Here is a 20,947-nt window from a genome sequence, read left to right as displayed (position 1 = left end):
TAGACACATACATTTTTAGTTTCCAGAATATTCTAGACTTTTTTCCACATTCTGTTCCCTCTTCTTGTAAGGTTCTTCCTTCATTTTTCACATGATAATACTTACCCAGCTGAAATGCTACTTGAAAGGGAGGCCCCCTCTGACCTCCCAGCCTGATAAGGTCCACCTATTATATATTCTCCTTGCAATCAATGATTGCCTTTCACTAAACATATACAAACATATATACATGTATATGATATTATTCTGTTATAATTTTGACAAAATAAACATTCATGTAAGAATGTGTTGGATGTTTATGTCACAACTAAATTCTAAGTTCCATTAAATCATAAACTATAACTTTCTTATTCATTCCTACATCTCCATAATTAGCATATAGTAGCATAGTAAAATATTACACTTTTTAATTGAATAATTGTATTAAAAGCTATTTTACATATAACTCATACAGAAAAGAACATGTGGAATGAAAACTAAAGTAAAATTTGCCTACTTACAGAGAGATCAGTCGAAAGCTTTCCTTGGATTGAGAGCATCCTTTGCTGTGAAGAAAAACAGATATTAAGTCTGGATGGTACTCCACTAATACTGGTATAATTTGCCTCAAGAGTCATATCACTGAGTTTTTAAAATATTTCAGTATACTGACATATCTAAATGGAAACTTTTATCTGAAATGGGCTGTATTTTCATGTGAGTATTATCATTCTTGAAGAAAAGGTAAGGTGCTTTCCCATCAGAATGATTTATCATTCTAAATTGTTAGTTGCTCAGTCATGTCTGACTCTGTGCAACCCCATGGACTGTGGCCCAGCAGGCACCTCTGTTCATGGGATTTTCCAGGCAAGAACACTGGAGTGGTTTGCCATTTCCTTCCCCAGGGGATATTCCCGACCCAGGGATCGAACCTGGGTTTCCTGTATTGCAGGTGATTCTTTACTGTCTGGCCACTAGGGAAGCTAACATTCTGAATAACAATTATTCAGAATGTTTAACATAAAAATTTTTAAGACAAAAGCAAAAAGTCAAGGTAGATTTATGAGAATATTTAATAAAAGCTTTTTCTATGTTATCACTGATAGAAGTTCATGTTCTTTTGTATTATAGGATGGGAAAACCTCACTCTGCACCACAGAAATCTGTGATGTTTCTGATTCAGAATTCTAGATACTGTCACCTCCCAAGGGAGCTTCCATTGTATGGGCCATTTCCAACTGGGCTGAGAAAGAAATACTGCGACTATTCTTTAGAGAACTATTCAACTCTGGGAAAGGATTATATAACCTAATAAGTTCATTAAATTTTTTTTTTTTCATTTTATATGTTTCTCAGGAAAAAAGTTCTTGTGTGTAGTCGTTAGACAAGGATCATAATCCTCATTGGTAATATGTGATACTTAACAGACATATATTGGCTCTGCTAAATGGCTTGTAAGATGTTAAAATTAATTCTATGAATAATACAACAACATGATTTTAAAACAAGAGGAAAATGACAGAAAGATGGGAACAATGAGAATGTAGTATATAATCTTCAAGGAAAAGTTATAAATATGGACTTAAACCACAGGTACACAGACATTTTCATCATTTTTGTATCCCTGTGCCATAATATGAATCCCAGAGGCTCACGTCCTAAATTATCATTACTGCAGCTTTTGTCTTCTTTATGCTTAAAGAATTTGAAAGCCACTATTTTTTACTCTGCTTCAAAGCACCTATCTCAAGGTGGGCATGCTGTATTCATTGAGGTGACAGGGTGCCTATAAGTCATGGCTTCTCCACTCTGTACCCTGTGGATCAGATACATTTTATAACCCTCAGAAAGGTGGTGATGAGTGAACTTTTTACAGAATTACCCAGCAACAAAACCTATCTAAAATATTTCAGAATATCAGCTAGTTATCTTTCATCTTCTCTCGTTCTTTTCCCTCCTTACCCATCCACTTAATCTATTTATCAACTGTCTCTCTCTATATGTACCCTATCCAATCTCTCCCTAATATGCTGTCTTTGTAGTAATCATCGCTACCAGCACTAAGTAAGTAAGTGTTAGTCACTCAGTCATGTCTGGCTCTTTGCAACCCACGGTCTGTCCGTGGAATTCTCTAGGCAAGAATACTGGAGTGGGTCACCATTCCCTTCTCCAGGGAATCTTCCCCACCAAGCAACTGAATGTGGTTCTCCTGCATTGCAGGCAGATTCTTTATCATCTGAGCTACCAGGGAAGCCCTCCAGCACTAAAGAACTTCTATGATGCTGGTGATATTCCATATTTGGTAGCAACCAATGGTCACACCTGAGAAATTGAATTATTTCAAGCTGTTGGCCACTTGAAATGCAGCTACTCCAATGGAGAAAGTGAATCTTACCTATTTAATTTTAATTAATTTAAATGTGCATTTAAATAACCAATATGGCTAGTGGCTAGGACATAAATATGAACAAAAGGCAACCCTGACCTTTGGAACATCACATTCCAGGGCGCTTTTACTGACAGCATCCTTTACTGGATATCTGGAGGTTTCTTGAGTTGGCAAATAGCATGCTCCTTAGCACACATAAGTTCAACAAACTAAAAAGATATTAGAAAGTCAAGACAGATAAAGCAAATTTATATATACATAAAGAAACTCAAGACAGCAACAAAATGCAATACTAAAAAACACATTAAACAACTAAATGGAGTAAGTAGGTTTAGCTGAAGACATTCATTTCCCAGTGTTTTATATCCTCCTTGAAATGAATTTTATTGACGGGTCCGGATTGTTTTCCAGGCCAGGCTCTTCTATCATCCAGTTGTATGACACCAAACAACTCAAACTGATTGTTCTCCATGAGCCTTGAGTGGCTAAAACTAGGTGTGGGGTCAATCATCTACAAACAACTCCTACTGTAAGGCTGCAGAAGTCAAACTCTTGGACACTTTTTCTGTGACATCTTTAATTTACTACATAGCTTGCTGTGTTTTAAATATTAATCTAGAGATGTGGGAGAAATACTTAAGTCTTCTCCATGTCTTTGTATTTACAGTATTTTTAATACAGACGCTAAGTACAGTCTTAGGTTGTTGCGAGAAAGCAAGAAACATATAAGGAGAGACAGACAAGGCTAAACTGAAACTATAATTAATTTTCAATTTTATACAACTTTTTTTTTTTTGCCAGAAGGATGGTCTCCAAGTATAGCTATGTGTGTTGATACAGCATGGTCTTTCATTACAAATCAAAATGCCCCTATGAAGCATGGGATGACTATGCCCTTATTGGTTTATAGGAGCTCTCTATAGCTCCCACTAAAAAGATAGCCTTTTGAGAATATGCTATGAGTGTTTTCTAGAAAAGAATTTGTGTAAAGAATTATTTGTGTAGAATATATCCATCTTGCTTTCTTAGAAAATTTTCCATAAATATTTAGGAGCTAAGATCTGGTGTGGTGTCTAGACTATTATGAAGGAAACTCCAACCTGTGTTGGATACAGCGATACTGTGGTTCCCACAGTTTGGGCAGCCCACGAGTTGCTTTTTTCTTATAATTTTGAATAATTGTGGTATTTAATTTCCCTTTTCCCAGCCATTGAACATCTCAAAGAGTTATTATTTCTTCTTTTCCTACTTTCAGGAAAGATTTATAGTGGCATTAAACACATTCAGTAATTGTGATAGTCACTTTTGTAGATAGAAAGCCTAATTCAATTGTTCCTGTATAGAAAAGATGTTCAGTCAGTTCTCTATTATCCTCACTAATGGATGGAAGCAATTGAGCAGATAATTTAACTCCCCAAAAGGACCAAAATCCATTTTATATTTTCCTATGGAATATGCTTTCATATTTACATTTGAATGTGGGCATGATTGATGTTCAGCCATTCAATATAAACGATGAAAGCAAACATGTGGAAGGTTATCAGGAGGAGCAGGAATGATGCCTGGGTCAGACCTGCCTCGCTCTCCTCAGTATTCTAACCTTCACAATTCATCACTGAAAATGGAATGCATCACTTAACATACTGATGAGAAACAGGAGGCTGGAGCAGAATTTCCTTATTTCTCTGTTTCTGGCTCAGACCTTTCCTGGGACAGAGAGACAATTAAGCATTCTGGTTTAGACCATTTCTTTTCCAGTTTCTGCTGGAAGAGAAAGGTTTAATTACCCATGAAAGTGTAAGTGTCAGTCGCTCAGTCATGTCCGACTCTTTGTGAGTCCATGGACTGTGGCCTGTGAGGCTCCTCTGTCCATGAAATTCTCCAGGCAAGAATACTACAGTGGGTAGCCATTCCCTTCTCCAGGGGATCTTCCCAACCAGGGGTCGAACCTGGGTCTCCTGCATTGCAGGCAGGTTCTTCACCATCTGAGCACCAGGGCCACTCACGGTAGAAGATAAAATCAGTAAGATTCTGTATCGATACCACTTTGAAAGGCAGTTGAAGAATCCCCTATGCCATGCTTCGTTGCCACTTGTTAAATATTTCTGTAATTACATTGCACAATGCAGACGCTTGTCTTCTTTCTCAGCCTATTGTGTAACAGGGCAGCTACCACTGTAGGAATTTCACAGACTCTACAGAGGATGCTGCCTGTGTGTTAAAGCTGTTCATACACAGGTACATTTATTACTCTGCTAATGAAAATTTCTGGTATTGTTTTGCCAATAATAATCAAAATTGTGATCATAAAAACATTATATATTTAGATAAAACAAAATGTCTTTTATCATTTGGGGAAAAATGAATTTCAGAAGTGCCCAGGTATCTTTGCAAGTATATTAAAAGTAAAATGTTTTTGTGATAACGTGAACATACCCACATACAACTTTCTTAAAGGACTGGTTCTTGCCAAGAAATAGGCATCAAAAGGGACTCTTCAGGGACTTCTGTGGTAGTCCTGTGGTTAAGAATTGCCTGCTAATGCAGGGGACACAGGTTTGACCCCAGTCCAGGAAGATTCCACGTGCTGCAGGGAACAGAGCCCGTATGTCACAGTTACTGAAGTGCAAGGTCTGCAACCAGAGGCTAGCCCCGACTCTGCAATAAGAGAAAGCCTGTGAGCAGCAAAGAAGACCCAGCACAGCTCAAAATACATTTTTTTTTTAAAAAGTGACTTTTCAATTATTATTCATCCTTAAATTTGTGGAGAAAAAAAATTATAATTTGTATATTTTTGTTCTTGCCTAGGCAAGAATACTGAAGTGGATAGCCATTCCCTTCTCCAGAGGATCTTTCCGATCCAGGGATCAAACCCAGGTCTGCTGCATTTCAGGAAGATTCTTTAACATCTGAGCCACCAGGGAAGCCCTAGTATTGATACAGATTGATGCAAATATGGTGGATTAGCCCACAAATCTTCTTTCTGAGGAAGTCAATTATTAATATCTTCTAATATTCTAGAATGACTGCAACTTAATATATAAATTTCATTTAAAACCTGATGACAAAATGTTGAAGTCTATGTTTAAGTAATCCATAAATTCATAAATCAGATCAACATCTATTCCATTGTAAGATGGTTGATTACAAAACATTTCCACTGGACTTTGTCTATGATGATGCTACCAGAACACATTTCTTTTATCATGAGAACAAGTTCCAGAGAAAATGCTGAAACCCTGTCAGCTGTATCCCTTAATGTTAACTTCAGTTTTGGTCATAATATCCTTGGGTCTGTTTATCTCTTTATCTTAATTTTATAATTTAATACTGACATCACCATTTTTTTTCAATTATCAAAGAAATTGAAAACAGTTCTCAATTAACTGGTAACTCACACTAAAGGAAGATCTAGTGGTGACTTACTTTTGGCTATTAGAGCAGAAACAGACCTTGAGTGTAATGAGTTAAGACAGCATAATGTAAAAATGGATTTTAAAAAGTACATGCTTAATGAAGATAGTATAGTATTTACATAGTTAAGCATTTTAAATTAAACACACCAGGCAGGCATAACCAAGGAATTAATGGATTCTTCATTATCAATATATAGCAATAGTTTCCCTATGTTCATTATCAGTTTACGGAGGATGAACATGCAAGAGTTGTATTTTGTGTTTATAAAAAGCACAAATATAAGTAAATGATTATACCCAAGAGGACCTACTTTTGAATGAATAGTACAGTGTATATTAATCTACTATATTTGCCTTTAAAAATGTATTATACTGAAATCCAGGTTAGAATAGGGAAGTGGTTGACTTCTAAGTACTTTACAGAATTTCAAATGTCTCCCAGAGCCTGTTAGAACAAATGAAAGATTCTGCTGTAATACAATACATGCAAAATAATACTGGTTTCAAATTTGAATTGAGAAAACTCACTCGATATGAATAGAGAGAATGACTAACAGAATAATTAATGGCATCTGAAAATAACAACATGAGGTTGATGATCACCTGACATATTTTTGGGCATTTTAGTCTCAGCCTTGTTAAGATTAAGTTGTAAGACTATTCTTACAATTTTGGTCTCAATTCTATTCAATTGTTAGACTGCAATAAATCTGATTCAGAAAAAAAAAATTAATCATGAGAATGTTAGATTCTAACTGGCATGTTTAAAACACGTGAAATTTAGTTGTGGGATTTGTTTCATTGTAAAATGTAATAGGAAAATTGTAAATAGTAAAGTTTTCCATAGATCTCTGTATGTTAAAGATCAGCCATTTAAATTGTAAAAGTAGAGCTAAGATAAATGTTACCTATTGTAAACATAATAGTATATAATAGTTACACTTTTGTCTCTTCTGTGTTATTTATCTATATTCCCAACTTGACTAATTGTTGGCCTCTAACATATATGTATTAATTAAATAATAATATTTCACCACATATGGCTGGAAACTAAACAGCAATGCAAGGCCTTCAGGAAACAAAAATTTTGACTGGGGTGGTGCAGGCTTCTTGGTGGAAAATTATATACTTGAGTTGGGCATTAAGGGATTAATTAGTAATAACAAGGAAAAACAACAATGACATTTAGGTTTTAAACCTTTTTGATTTTACTTCTAGAAAACTATTTAAATACACTTCTTCAGGAATATAAACCCAAAACACTGTTGAGACTTCCCTGGCAGTCCAGTGGTTAAGACTACATGCTTCCACAGCAGGGAACATGGGTTTCATCCCTGGTCAGGGAGCTCCAACACTTTGGCCACCTGATGCAAACAGCCGACTCGCTGGAAAAGACCCTGATGCTGGGAAAGACTGACGGCCTAAGGAGAAGGGGATGACAGAGGATAAGATGGTCGGATGGCATCACCAATTCATGAACAAATTCTGGGAAATGGTGAGGGACAGGGAGGCCTGGCATGCTGCAGTCCATGGGGTTGCAACGAGTCAGACAGGACTTGGCGACTGAACAATAGGGGGCTAAGATCCCCCGTACTGCACAGTGCAGCAAAAGACGAAAACAAACCGGGAACCAACCAAAGACAAACCAAACCCCCCCAAACACTGTTTTCCACTACATAAAGATACTCTCAGCAAATAAATAGTTTTAAAAACAAGACAACAGGCTCCAAATGGAGTCACTCATAGGTCCCACCTCACTAAACTGAGATTTCATTACAATTTCGGTTTTCCAGAAATAAAATCTTAGGCCAGTCAACAGGAATCACCTAACTGGCACTAGTCAGCTAGGTTGCCTGATAGATCCTACTGTCCCCTCAAGGAAAGTGGCCTAGTCACAACCCATCCAAGTGTTCTGTCTGGTATAACTTCCTTGTTCCTGCTCCCTGCTGCCTAATAAGTCTTTTCATTTTGTTCAGTTCCTTGGAGCTCATTTCTGTTTGCTGCAGGGGATGCTACCTGATTATGAATTATTGAATAATACCAATAAGATCTTTAAAATTTACTCAGTTGAGTTTTGTTTTTTAACAATAGGAATATGAATTCTAAAAACAAAGAAAAATAGCAACAATTTTTGATCAGTGGAGATAAGGACAGAACGTATTTCCCACACATCCTCAGAGAAGAAGTAAAGACATAATACATTTCAACTAAATATAAGCTGTTTCCTGTCCTGAATATTAATACTATGAGGCCAGTTCTTGCCTATCTGTCAATACCCCCAAAATTCAGACGGGAAGAGAAAGAGGAGTTGATGTTTATATATCATCTCACCCACACCCATTACTTCATTTAACTCTAACAATTAATAGTATGATAATGTTAATACCCTGATAATTATAAAGTATTTTGTACTCTTTTAAAGGCTCAGAAACTTGAAGTAACTTGCCAAGGGTGACATAGTAAGTGATGGATCAGAAACTCAAACCCAGAAATAGGAACCCAAAGGCAAAGCCTTTCTGCTACAACAACCAGTGTTAGGAGAAAGAGTAGAGTTTAGTAATTACTGGGCAAGTTTTATTTATATTTTCAGAAAAACTAATTAAAATTATGCTTATCCTTAATAAATAGTTTCAAAGTAAGATAGATTAACCATGTGGGATAAATTAGTTAAAATTCAGAAAAACAGATGAGAACTTGTGGATATTAAAATTTAAGTATAATTACATTTCTATTTTCAATTAATATATTTGTTCCCTATGTGCCATACACTGCATTAAGGATTGGATATCCCATTATGAATGACACCATTTTTGCCCTTGAGAAGTTCATACTGCTTGGGATGTCCATATTTTCAGTTTTGCTTAATGGGAAATGTGTTGCTGTGGGGAGCAGCAAGAGACAAATGTGAGCACATTTAAGAGCATGGTGTGATTCTGAAATAAGAAGACAGTTCCATAAGCCACCCAGGAATATTCATCTTATTACATTAAAATCACACTGGGTGCCTAATGATTTAACTTGTTTCTGCTAAAAGGCTCTCAGAAACCCTTCCTGTTTTCATCTTGCTTTTCTTTCTCATTTTCCCATCACTCAAGCTCTACTCTTCACTGTTTTGGACTCCTATTTGGATTTGTGAAACATTTTTCAAACCCCTCCCAAGGTCAGCTCCTCTGTTCTTTTCAAACATTAATGCATTCTTTGCAAAGCCTCACCAACATTAAGAATTCCTTACAAGTATGCATAAAGTTTTACTACTAGTAATATATGTAAGACCAGCCAGGACTGGGTGCCTACATATGGACAGAAACGGCATCTATCATAAACATTTTAATTAAGAAGTATTTTAACTTGATTGAAGAAATACTGTCCGTTTTTTTTAATCTGCCAGCACAAGAGGGAGTGCCTGATTTTATAACATACATTATGATTAAAATGAAATTCTGTCTATAATGGCTAATCTTTTTAATGACAGAATACAGAAATTAAAGGAAGCACAAAAGGAGACCCACTATCCTGTACTGGACAAGAACATTCCCTTTCTAGAACGGATTTCTGTGCTGAGACATGTCTGTCCTGAGACATGTCTCATTATATTTGCATGTACTCCTCTAAGACTGCATCCAAAAAGGTGCCCATTTGCTTCACAAAAGAGGGATTTCATTTACTTCCACTCACCGAAGTAATTCCATCAGCCTTTGGGTAACCTGTTTTGAGAGTCTTCCTCCATTTTGAACATCAGCTTTAAATATATGTGTATCGGATCAGTTAAGGACCTAGAGGTGAGAAACTGTAGTTGTTTGACATAAGTCCATCTGTATGATTGGAAAACCGCATGGCATACATCTTCTATTGAATTTGGGCTTTTTTCATTTGTAATATACAGCTCTTTGTTATTACCACACAAACGTCTAATGTCAAACAGAAAGTGTATTTCAAAAATTTGATAATACATCCCACCTTTTAATACTTTCCCATGTACCAAGGGACTTTTAGTAATGAGAAGTTGTCATAAAATACATATACATAAAAAGCAAACATTTTCTTTTGTTTCCTCAGGTATTTAAGCCCTTCTTGCTGTGCTGTGTTCAGTTGCTAAGTCATGTCTGACTCTTTGGGACCCCAATGATAGTAGCCAGCCAGGCTCCTCTGTCTACGGGAGTTCCCAGGCAAGAATACTGGAGCGGATTGCCATTTCCTCCGCAGGGGATCTTCCTGACCCAGGGATCCAATCCGAATCTCCTGTGCCTCTTGCATCAGCAGGCATATTCTTTATCACTCAGCCACCAGGAAGGTCCTTAAGCCATTACTGCTTGCATACTAAGTCACTCCAGTCATGCCCAACTCTTTGCAACTCTATAAACTGTAGCCCACCAGGCTTCTCTGTCCATGGGATTCTCCAGGCAAGAATACTAGAGTGGGTTGCAGTGCCCGCCTCCAAGGAATCTTCCCAACCCAGGGATCGAACCCATGTCTCATATCTAACCTGCACTGATAGGCAGGTTCTTTACCACCAGTGCCACCTGGGAAGTCTCTTATGCATTTATAAAATGGTTCCTTATTCTGGCCTAAGTTATACAAAATCCACCCACACAAAGATATAGACAGAGAATCATAAATGAATGCTATAGCCTCAGTCCTAATTTTCTTCTGGCTTTATATTTACTTGGATAGGCTTTAGCCACTGCTATACAGAAGGATATTCAACTTTTTTCACTCATGTTTATTAGAATAGATGGAACTACAGATCACTGTTCCCTACCTATCCCCAATTGCACTAAGGAAAGAAAAAATCCGAATTAGGTGAAGAATGGGTAAGGAATAAAATTACCTTAGATGAAATCTAATAAAGAAGTCTGTTTTTTCCTAAATATTACAAATCAAATACTTATAATAGAAATGTAAGGATAAACTAATAAAACATTAACATAATAAATGATCAGTTATTAGAACCTAGAAAACTTTCATGGACCCCTATGAACCATAATCATTGCTTTAGGAAAACTATTGATAGTAACTTTGTTTTCTAGTAATTGGTCATTGTTAATTTCTTTGTCTATGGGAAAAATTTTCAAATCTACTCTTTTATCAAAACTTTCCAGGAAATACTTTAATGAAAATGTGAAGTGAGTGAAAGTCAGTTAGTTGTGTCTGACTCTTTATGATGCCATGACTGTAGTCTACCAGGCTCCTCTGCCCATGGAATTTTCCAGGCAAGCATACTGGGATGGGTTGCCATTTCCTTCTCCAGGGGATCTTCTGACACAGGGATCAAATCCAGGTCTCCTGCATTGCTGGAGGACTCTTTACCAACTGAGCCACCAGGAAAGCCTGGTGAAAATGTACAAACTGCCAAATTTAATATTAGAATTAAACACTCAAATTTTAGATAATGAGAAACTAATAACTTAAGAGACTTTGAGCTGAAAAATAGAATCAACTTGCAAATGAATTTAATTCATTAGAATCAAAATATGATACTACTTCTAATCTAGATGATAATAGCTATAAAAATTGTTGCTTTTATTTTCCACTTAACAAAGGTTACAAATTCTTCTTTTCTAATACTAAACTTCACCATCATGTAAACTTACTCTCTCTGGGCCTTATGTCTTTAATTCTTTTAAGATAAATGGTAGCTGTGGGAAGTTATCTTATTACCTCTCAGGGGTTCTATTTTATACTGAAACATTGCTAAATAAGGTTATGAGATGGAAGGACCATATATAATGAACTAGTGGGAGAAGAACTACTGTTAACTAAGAAATGCCTAGTTTTGTGAGAAAAATATCAAAAACAAAGAGAAAAATTAAAATTTAAAAGTAGATATGGAATCTAGTTGAAAGAACTGAAATCACATTATTAGGTAAGAAAATAACTAAACTTGAACTTGAATAGACAAATTATGTAATTTTTACAAAAAAGATCTTCACGACCCAGATAATCACGATGGTGTGATCACTCACCTAAAGACAGACAACCTGGAATGTGAAGTCAAGTGGGCCTTAGAAAGCACCACTACGAACAAAGCTAGTGGAGGTGATGGTATTCCAGTTGAGCTATTTCAAATCCTCAAAGATGATGCTGTGAAAGTGATGCACTCAATATGCCAGCAAATTTGGAAAACTCAGCAGTGGCCACAGGACTGGAAAAGGTCAGTTTTGGTCCTAATCCCAAAGAAAGTCAATGCCAAAGAATGCTCAAACTACTGCACAATTGCACTCATCTCACATGCTAGTAAAGTAATGCTCAAAAATCTCCAAGCCAGGCTTTAGCAATACGTGAACCGTGAACTTCCAGATGTTCAAGCTGGTTTTCGAAAAGGCAGAGGAACCAGAGATCAAATTGCCAATATCCACTGGATCATCGAAAAAGCAAGAGAGTTCCAGAAAAACATCTATTTCTGCTTTATTGACTATGCCAAAGCCTTTGACTGTGTGGATCACAATAAACTGTGGACAATTCTGAAAGAGATGGGAATACCAGACCATCTGACCTGTCTCTTGAGAAACCTGTATGCAGGTCAGGAAGCAACAGTTAGAACTGGACATGGAACAACAGACTGGTTCCAAATCGGAAAAGGAGTACGTCAAGGCTGTATATTGTCACCCTGCTTATTTAACTTATATGCAGAGTACATCATGAGAAACGCTGGGCTGGAAGAAACACAAGCTGGAATCAAGATTGCTGGGAGAAATATCAATAACCTCAGATATGCAGATGACACCACCCTTATGGCAGAAAGTGAAGAAGAACTAAAGAGTTTCTTGATGAAAGTGAAAGAGGAGAGTGAAAAAGTTGGCTTAAAGCTCATCGTTCAGAAAACTAAGATCATGGCATCTGGTCCCATCACTTCATGGGAAATAGATGGGGAAACAGTGGAAACAGTGTCAGACTTTATTTTTTGGGGCTCCAAAATCACTGCTGATGGTGACTGCAGCCATGAAATTAAAAGACACTTACTCCTTGGAAGGAAGGTTATGGACAACCTAGATTGCATATTTAAAAGCAGAGACGTTACTTTGCCAACAAAAGTCCGTCTAGTCAAGGCTATGGTTTTTCCAGTGGTCATGTATGGATGTGAGAGTTGGACAGTGAAGAAAGCTGAGTGCTGCAGCATTGATGCTTTTGAACTGTGGTGTGGAGAAGACTCTTGAAGAGTCCCTTGGACTGCAAGGAGATCCAACCAATCCATCCTAAAGGAGATCAGTCCTGGGTGTTCATTGGAAGGACTGATGTTGAAGCTGAAACTCCAATACTTTGGCCACCTCATGCAAAGAGTTGACTCATTGGAAAAGAGCCTAATGCTGGGTAGGATTGGGGGAAGGAGGAGAAGGGGACGACAGAGGATGAGATGGTGGATGGCATCACTGACTCGATGGACATGGGTTTGGGTAGACTCCGGGAGTTAGTGATGGACAGGGAGGCCTGGCGAGCTGCGATTCATGGGGTCACAAAGAGTCAGACATGACTGAACGACTGAATTGAACTTAATGGAAATTAGAAAATGGGGATTTTCTACTGAGAAATAGTATCAGATAAAAAGTTAATAGAAGCTGTCATTTTCTAGGAGAGTGTATTATATACAAATCTCTTGATGTACTGATAAGTTAAACTCAGATTATTTTAAACAATGAAGGGAAATCACTGGCTCAGAAGACTCGATAAACTGGTACAATGATGTTACCATAGACAGATTTCTTCCATCTCTTCCCTACCTGTCTTCTAAGTATTATTTCAATCCAAAACTGCCTTTGGCTTTAATCTAAAGCTCTCCTTTTAGTTAGAAGATAAGAGTTTAGCTGCTAGCAAGAGAGACAAAATTGTATTCAGTAGAAAGACGGATTACTTTTTCCAGTATACTTCTTAGAAAACAATCCAGCTTCTTTCCAAGAAGTCTGCAGAAAGTGTCTCCATGATTTGTATATGTCCAAATTATGTTATAATTCTAGTGGGGTGACTTTGTGGAAGTCAGCTTCCACAAAGTACTCATGACCAAAACATACAATTGGCATATAGTTAACACGATGCAAAGTGAAGGGAACCAGAACAATTCCACTTGGTCCACATCTACTAGGGGGAGGTTATTTGCTCTTGCAGTAGGCAATGAGATTCATCCTGGCTTTTGCTACTGTGATAAGGAAAATTGGAGCTCACTTATGACAGGAAAAATCTGTTACTGAGATCTTTCAGAGCATGCTGCCACCTTCAGTTGAGAGAAAATGGACTTATCTACTGATGATCAAAGTGCCCAATATATTTGAATCTGAGTTTGTTTTCCTCTCCACTATCTTTTCTCTTCCTTCTTACTCAACCCTCACTCTCAGCAGACACACATCTACACATAATAGACAAACAAGGAAAAGAAGAAGAATAACCTGATACAAGAATAACCTGATACGGTTTCTCTGAATTGATCCAATTGCTTTGATCTTTTTCTTTTCTTCCACGTCAGCTTCCTTTAGTTTCTGATCATGTCTTTATTCTTCCATATCATCTACTGGTTTGCAGCATTTTGAAAAATTGTGCATCTTAGGATTCCTTCAAAGCAGTATCTAAACATTTTAGAGAAAACAGATAAACATATGCTTTAGTATAACTGTATTTAATGAGGAAAGTCTTTTGAATTATATAAAATGGATTCTAGAAGAAAAATTTTATTGATTTGCTAAACATTAATATGATTATGTTTTATGAGAGGCATTCTCATTTTTAAATATGAATATTCTGTTGTATGTTAAACACACACATTATTTAAAATTTTAAATAATTTTTAAAAATAATTTGAGAAACATATAAAACATAGGATGGTAGATTGTAACAAAATGCCTTTTAGTGTGTGTGTGTGTGTGTGTGTGTGTGTGTGTGTGTGTGTGTGTGTTGTTCACCAGTGTCTGACTCTTTGTAACCCCAAAGACTGCAGCCCGCCAGGCTCCTGTGTCCACGGAATTTTCCAGGGAAGAATACTGGAGTGGGTTGTCATTTCTTTCTCCAGGAGATCTTCCCGAACCAGGGATCAAACCTGGGTCTCCTGCATTGCAGGCAAATTCTTTACTATCACAATTATTTTATTACATATAAGACATATGTGTAAACTTACATAAATTAAAATAAAATATATATTTATAAATAGGATATATATATAGTTTTGTTAATAAAGACTATAAGCTGTCACAACGTCAACTGAAAATTTAATGAAAATATTGATTTAGAAAGTAAAATTACATAGGAATATTACTGAGTATCTCCTTAATTTCAAATTAAGGTTTAATTAACAGAATTCCTTATTAATAACTTTTATTTTTTGGCGACAAATGTCCAACCTATTCAATGTTTCTAAAATGTCTGTTGCTTTTAAATGTTCACTGAAAAAGGTATTCCTTCTGTCACATTATCATACAACTTCAGTGGAATTTTAAGATATCACATTATGATATCACATATGAATCTATATCTTATTTGATTGTGTACATTATAAAATGAAGATGTTCCTTCAACTTAGCATCCCATATATGTAGAAAATTGTTGATTTTATTTTTTCATTTAGCTGTCTAGATAAATTTTATAATAAAACCAAATTACTTGTTTAAAATAAAAACACTTGTACAATTCCTGATTGCTATATATTTAGAGTCAACATGTGGCCCCTAATAATTTGACAATCTGTCAAAAATAAAAAAATAAAAGATTCATTAGAATGATCCTTTTCTTTTAAAACTTAGATTATAACCATTTCAATATCACAACATTAAGTCATTCAATCTCAGAAAGCAATATTTATGTATAACTTCAAACAACAAACCAGTGTGTGGTTTCGTCTAATTAGTGTGATAAATAACATATAACAATAACTGAATTCACAAGAATAGCTTCAAGTGATTAGAGAGATTGTCAGGCACCATAAAAATGGTAAAATAGAAGGCATTTTGGAATTGGGACAGCTGCTAGTTATGTAGAGGAACACAGGATCTAACTATCATAAGTGTATCAGGTTGTACATACTAAGTGAGAAGCATAATACACATTTTTCTTCAGCTGTGTATCTGTCCATGCTTTGTCAAACCAAAGATCATTTGATTACACAAGGTATCTAACCCATAAGTATTTAAGACTTCAACTAAAACCTGTATTTTTAAAATACAAAGCAAGAAAGAAAGTGAACACAATGGTTGATTCAACTCATTCTTTCTAATTTCACTGTAGGTAGTGTTCATACTACTTTAAATATATTGCTCCTTTTTAATATTGATTTTAACAAATAAGTTTTTAGCAGTGTGAATTGAGATTCGTGATACTTTAATCACAGAAATTAATCATCTCTAACATAGATCCTGACTGTCACGTGAGAGTGATTTTAACTACCTTAATCAGGCCAATCATTAGACTTTAATAGTTATTGTTTTTATATACTATTTCTTAGCTGTTACTAATATAACATTAATGTATTTACTTGTCTACATACTTTATTGCTAATACAATAAACCAGTTTGTTCTTTCAGTATAGTATTTGGTGAGTAACATTTACTCAATGACTAAAACAGGTTTTAGCACATTTTACTGTAGTAGCCTTGATTGCAGACTGAGAATAATCAGAGGTTTAAGTGCCTTAGTAACATCAAAATCATGACAGACATTAAAAAACTTCCATACAGGTAGAAATTGTCAAATTGATTTCAAAAAGATTAAACACACCCTATAAATGCATATAATTTGGGGGGACTGTTATGGACCTTCTATTTGTCTTTGCAAACATTTCTAAATTGGCATGGTTTTGTCATGATTACTGAATGTTTAAATGTACATTTACATGAATAAACACATGAACTCCCTGCCAAGCCGAATCTTGAAGAAATGTTTCTAAAAATGTTATACGTGGGAAGAGGAAATATTAATAAAAGGTGGTACATGAGGGCTCCTAATGATCTCCATCCAACATCTTCCCCAATAATGCTGTCCAGGGCAGTGTGGGTAGGAGACTCAAGGGTTCTGAAAAGTGTGCCATGTGTCTGGAGTGGTCCATCTTTCTTTTATTGAGAAATGTCATGTTATATTAAAGGTTGAGTATACTGATCTTCACTGTCCCATCACTTCATGGCAAATAGATAGAGAAACAGTGAAAATAGTGGGACAGAGAAATAGTGGAACAGTGGTAGACTTTATTTTTGGGGGCTCCAAAATCACTGCAGATGGTGATTGCAGCTATGAAATTAAAACACGCTTACTCCTTGGAAGGAAAGTTATGACCAACCTAGATAACATATTAAAAAGCAGAGACATTACTTTGCCAACAAAGGTCCGTCTAGTCAAGGCTATGGTTTTTCCAGTAGTCATGTATGGATGTGAGAGTTGGTTTATAAAGAAAGCTGAGTACTGAAGAATTGATGCTTTTGAACTGTGGTGTTGGAGAAGACTCTTGAGAATGTCTTGGACTGCAAGGAGATCCAACCAGTCCATCCTAAAGGAAATCAGTCCTGAATGTTCATTGGAAGGACTGATGTTGAAGCTGAAACTTGAATACCTTGGCCACCTGATGCGAAGAGCTGACTCACTTGAAAAGACTCTTATGCTGGGAAAGATTGCAGGCAGGAGGAGAGGAGGTCGACAAGAGGATGAGATGGTTGGATGGCATCACTGCCTCAATGGACATGAGTTTGAGTAAACTCAGGGAGTTGGTTTTGGACAGGGAGGTCTGGTGTGCTACACTCCATGGGGTCGCAAAGAGTCAGACACGACTGAGCAACTGAACTGAACTGATACTGACCTTCTTATTAGGTTTGGGTTAGGCTATCTGGAGTGTCCAATGCTGCTGGTATATGGATATCATCTGTGGATACCAGCTATTTCATTGCATCTCACATGCCACTCTGATCAAAGACATAAATATACTGAAAAAGTCAGACTGTCTGAGTTGGCATTAGACTTAGGCAATTAGGATGTTTATTATGCTTTCCTATTTTCCGACATCATCTTCTTGCTGGAAAGCATCCAAATGGAGCCCACTGTCCATGTGACATCAGACTGAAGGATTTCTTTGCTCCCATTGTTGCAGAAATGCCCTCTGACTTGTGGATACTTTAAAAGAGTACTCATTTTGTGGGGAAACAAGGCAATCTTCCCTTGTCTCACAGAGCCCCTGCCTCAGCTCTGCAAATCCTACCTACAATGATCCACTAATCAAGAAGATGGTAGAAGGCACCACTGGAGACATCACCACAGTCCAGACTCCAAGGACACGAGACACTTGTGTTACACAAGGATTATGCAAGACAAATACCAACACAAACAATAAGGAAAACTGACCCTGAGGGGGAAACAATAATAATAAAAAACATAAAAATTTTTCTTTAAAAAAATAAGGAAAGAACTTTAAATAGTTCTAATCCCTTAAGGAATTTAAGAACATGTATAACTAAACTATAAAATAAGAAGAGGCTGCTATGAGAAAAGACACTTCAGAGAACAAGAAATGGTTCTTAAAAATTAAGACTAAGGTTGTCAGGTAACTATTGCCTGAGCAAAAGATCATCATTAATTAGCTGGAAAAAAAAGGACAAGAAATTTCCCAGAATATAAAATTAAAAAGAAAAGTGACAATATAAGAGAAAAATCATGAGAAATAAAGGCTAGATCCATATGGTTCTATAAACATCTAATAGAAGGTTTTGAAGGAGAGGTCTGTGACTATTGGGAAAAGTGTTTCTTTTCCAATAGTTAAAAGTCCTGGAATTGCATTTTAGTGAACTAACCCAATTGTAAGTCTGTCCTTGAAGCAATTACTGTACCAGGGATATGGAGAGAAAGGAAAGGCCATATATCTATTTTCAGATCTTAAAATCAGCTAAATAAAGATTTAATATATGTACTGATCTGAATGCACATATCAGTTTTGCCTATATCGAGGTACAGCTAACAAGATGAAAAAAGAATTAAGAAAGAGATACGTAGGGGGAAAAAGAAGTTTTAACAAGTTGGGGCATCAAGAGATATTTGCAGTTGCTAAGAAAAGAAAAACTAAACATTTATATACATTATTTAAAAGTATTTAATGATATCAATAGAAAAACTAAAAAGCAAGAGAGTACCAGAAAAACATCTATTTCTGTTTTATTGACTATGCCAAAGCCTTTGACTGTATGGATCACAATAAATTGTGGAAAATTCTTAAAGAGATGGGAATACCAGACCACCTGACCTGCCTCTTGAGAAACCTGTATGCAGGTCAGGAAGCAACAGTCAGAACTGGACATAGAACAACAGACTGGTTCCAAATAGGAAAAGGAGTACGTCAAGGCTGTATACTGTCACCCTGCTTATTTAACTTATATGCAGACTACATCATAAGAAACGCTGGGCTGGATGAAGCACAAGCTGGAATCAAGATTACCAGGAGAAATATCAATAACCTCAGATATGCAGATGACACCACCCTTTTGGCAGAAAGTGAAGAAGAACTAAAAAGCCTCTTGATGAAAGTGAAAGTAGATAGTGAAAAAGTTGGCTTAAAGCTCAACATTCAGAAACCTAAGATCATGGCATCCAGTCCCATCACTTCATGGCAGACAGATGGGGAAACAGTGGAAACAATGGCAGACTTCATTTTTGGGGGCTCCAAAATCACTGCAGATGGTGACTGCAGCCATGAAATTAAAAGACGCTTACTCCTTGGAAGAAAGTTATGACCAACCTAGACAGCATATTAAAAAGCAGAGACATTACTTTGCCAACAAAGGTCCATCTAGTCAAAGCTATGGTTTTTCCAGTGGTCATGTATGGATGTGAGAGTTGGGACTATGAAGAAAGCTGAGTGCCTAAGAATTGATGCTTTTGAACTGTGGTGTTGGAGAAGACTCTTGAGAGTTCCTTGTACTTCATCTTCCACCAACTCGGAGGCCTACAAAATAGAAATATTATACTTTACACTCTATCTAAATGACTCAATTACTATATTCAGAAATTTCCACAAAGGCAATAGGTACCAACAGAATATTTATTTAAATTCACATTCTCCAGGCATGCTTATCTGGCTATGTGGATTTCAAATACCATAGTTAAAATTCTCATTTTGCAGTGATCCTATTCCCAAATGTATTATGTTAATTTCTTTGAAGAAGCATCTATTACATTTTTAAACACTTTCCATCATCTTCTTTCTTTGTAAGAATAAGGACTCTTTAAAGATACAGCAGACTCTTAATTAACTCGAGGAGGAAAAAATGTTGATTCCTTTCTCTGTCCCTGTCGGGATGCAGGAAGACTGCATTCTTGAGTTAAAAATCAAAGATTTACAGCAGATTCAAGACTACAGTTTTTAATGATATGCACATTGCTTTTCTGATGTAAGCTTCGCCTCAGGGGGTCAGGAACAAAAAGAGATCTCTCTGCATCTGTTCCAGGCCTCACCAGATTCATTCCACTCATTCTCATGGAGTATTTTCTAGCTTAAGAATTTTTTATCTTCTTTAACTGTTTCCATCATTAAACATATCTCACATGGCTTATTTCTTTTGTCCCATACATACAAGATGAAGTAAATAAGCCTGTAATGTTTACCTATCTGGACTATTTTCTCAAAATTACTTGCAAACCTTTTCTTTTTTTTTTTGCTGTGCTGGGTCTTCGATGCAGTGTTCTCTAGTTGTGGCACACAGGCTTGGTTGGCCTGTGGCATGAAGGATCTTACTTCCTCAACCAGGGATCAAAGCTATGTGCCCTGAATTAGAAGGAAGATTCCTAACCACTGGACCACCAAGGAAGCCCCTGTAAACTTTTATTTGCTAAATACTAAATTACAAGTTAATTATAAAATATTCTGGGTCATAACTTCTGAGACCCTAAAGTCTCTCATACATATTGTTACTAATGACCAGAAATAAAACATACGTCATGTGCTACCATCTGCTGCAGTCACAGTCGATCCAGCCTCAGTTAAAAGTCATCTCTGAATCCAGAGTTGGAGTTCAATTGGAATTGTGTATTTTCATGAGTTGGACTCTTCAAAGAGTTGGACACAACTTGACAACTGAACAACAGTTTTCATTTTACTGTCAGAAAAAACAGAAAGATACTTTTAAAATTAAAGAGAAGTACAAACCTAGGGTAAACAATCATGATTTGAAAACATAGTTCTAGAAATGTAAATTTTTATCTTAAAAATCAATGAAAGAAA

At 36.4% G+C, this 20,947-nt stretch overlaps 1 protein-coding gene across 1 annotated transcript in view; it reads right to left on the bottom strand.

The window, feature by feature from the left end:
- The window catches only part of LOC145518095 (uncharacterized), a 574,529-nt gene that overhangs the window by 223,088 nt on the left and 330,494 nt on the right, over positions 1-20,947 (bottom strand). Inside the window, exons 4-11 of the mRNA XM_081521690.1 lie at positions 20,662-20,822; positions 19,498-19,672; positions 17,543-17,645; positions 14,176-14,336; positions 9,460-9,557; positions 4,805-5,026; positions 2,465-2,577; positions 501-545 (exon numbers count right to left, since the gene is read on the bottom strand). The gene's annotated coding sequence lies outside the window, so the exon portion shown is untranslated. The remainder of the gene's footprint in view (positions 1-500; positions 546-2,464; positions 2,578-4,804; positions 5,027-9,459; positions 9,558-14,175; positions 14,337-17,542; positions 17,646-19,497; positions 19,673-20,661; positions 20,823-20,947) is intronic.

Source organism: Giraffa tippelskirchi, chromosome 8, assembly GCF_054371585.1.
Source record: "Giraffa tippelskirchi isolate mGirTip1 chromosome 8, T2T-mGirTip1v1.2.pri, whole genome shotgun sequence".
Lineage (NCBI taxonomy): Eukaryota > Metazoa > Chordata > Mammalia > Artiodactyla > Giraffidae > Giraffa > Giraffa tippelskirchi.
This window is presented reverse-complemented; position numbering and strand designations above follow the sequence as displayed.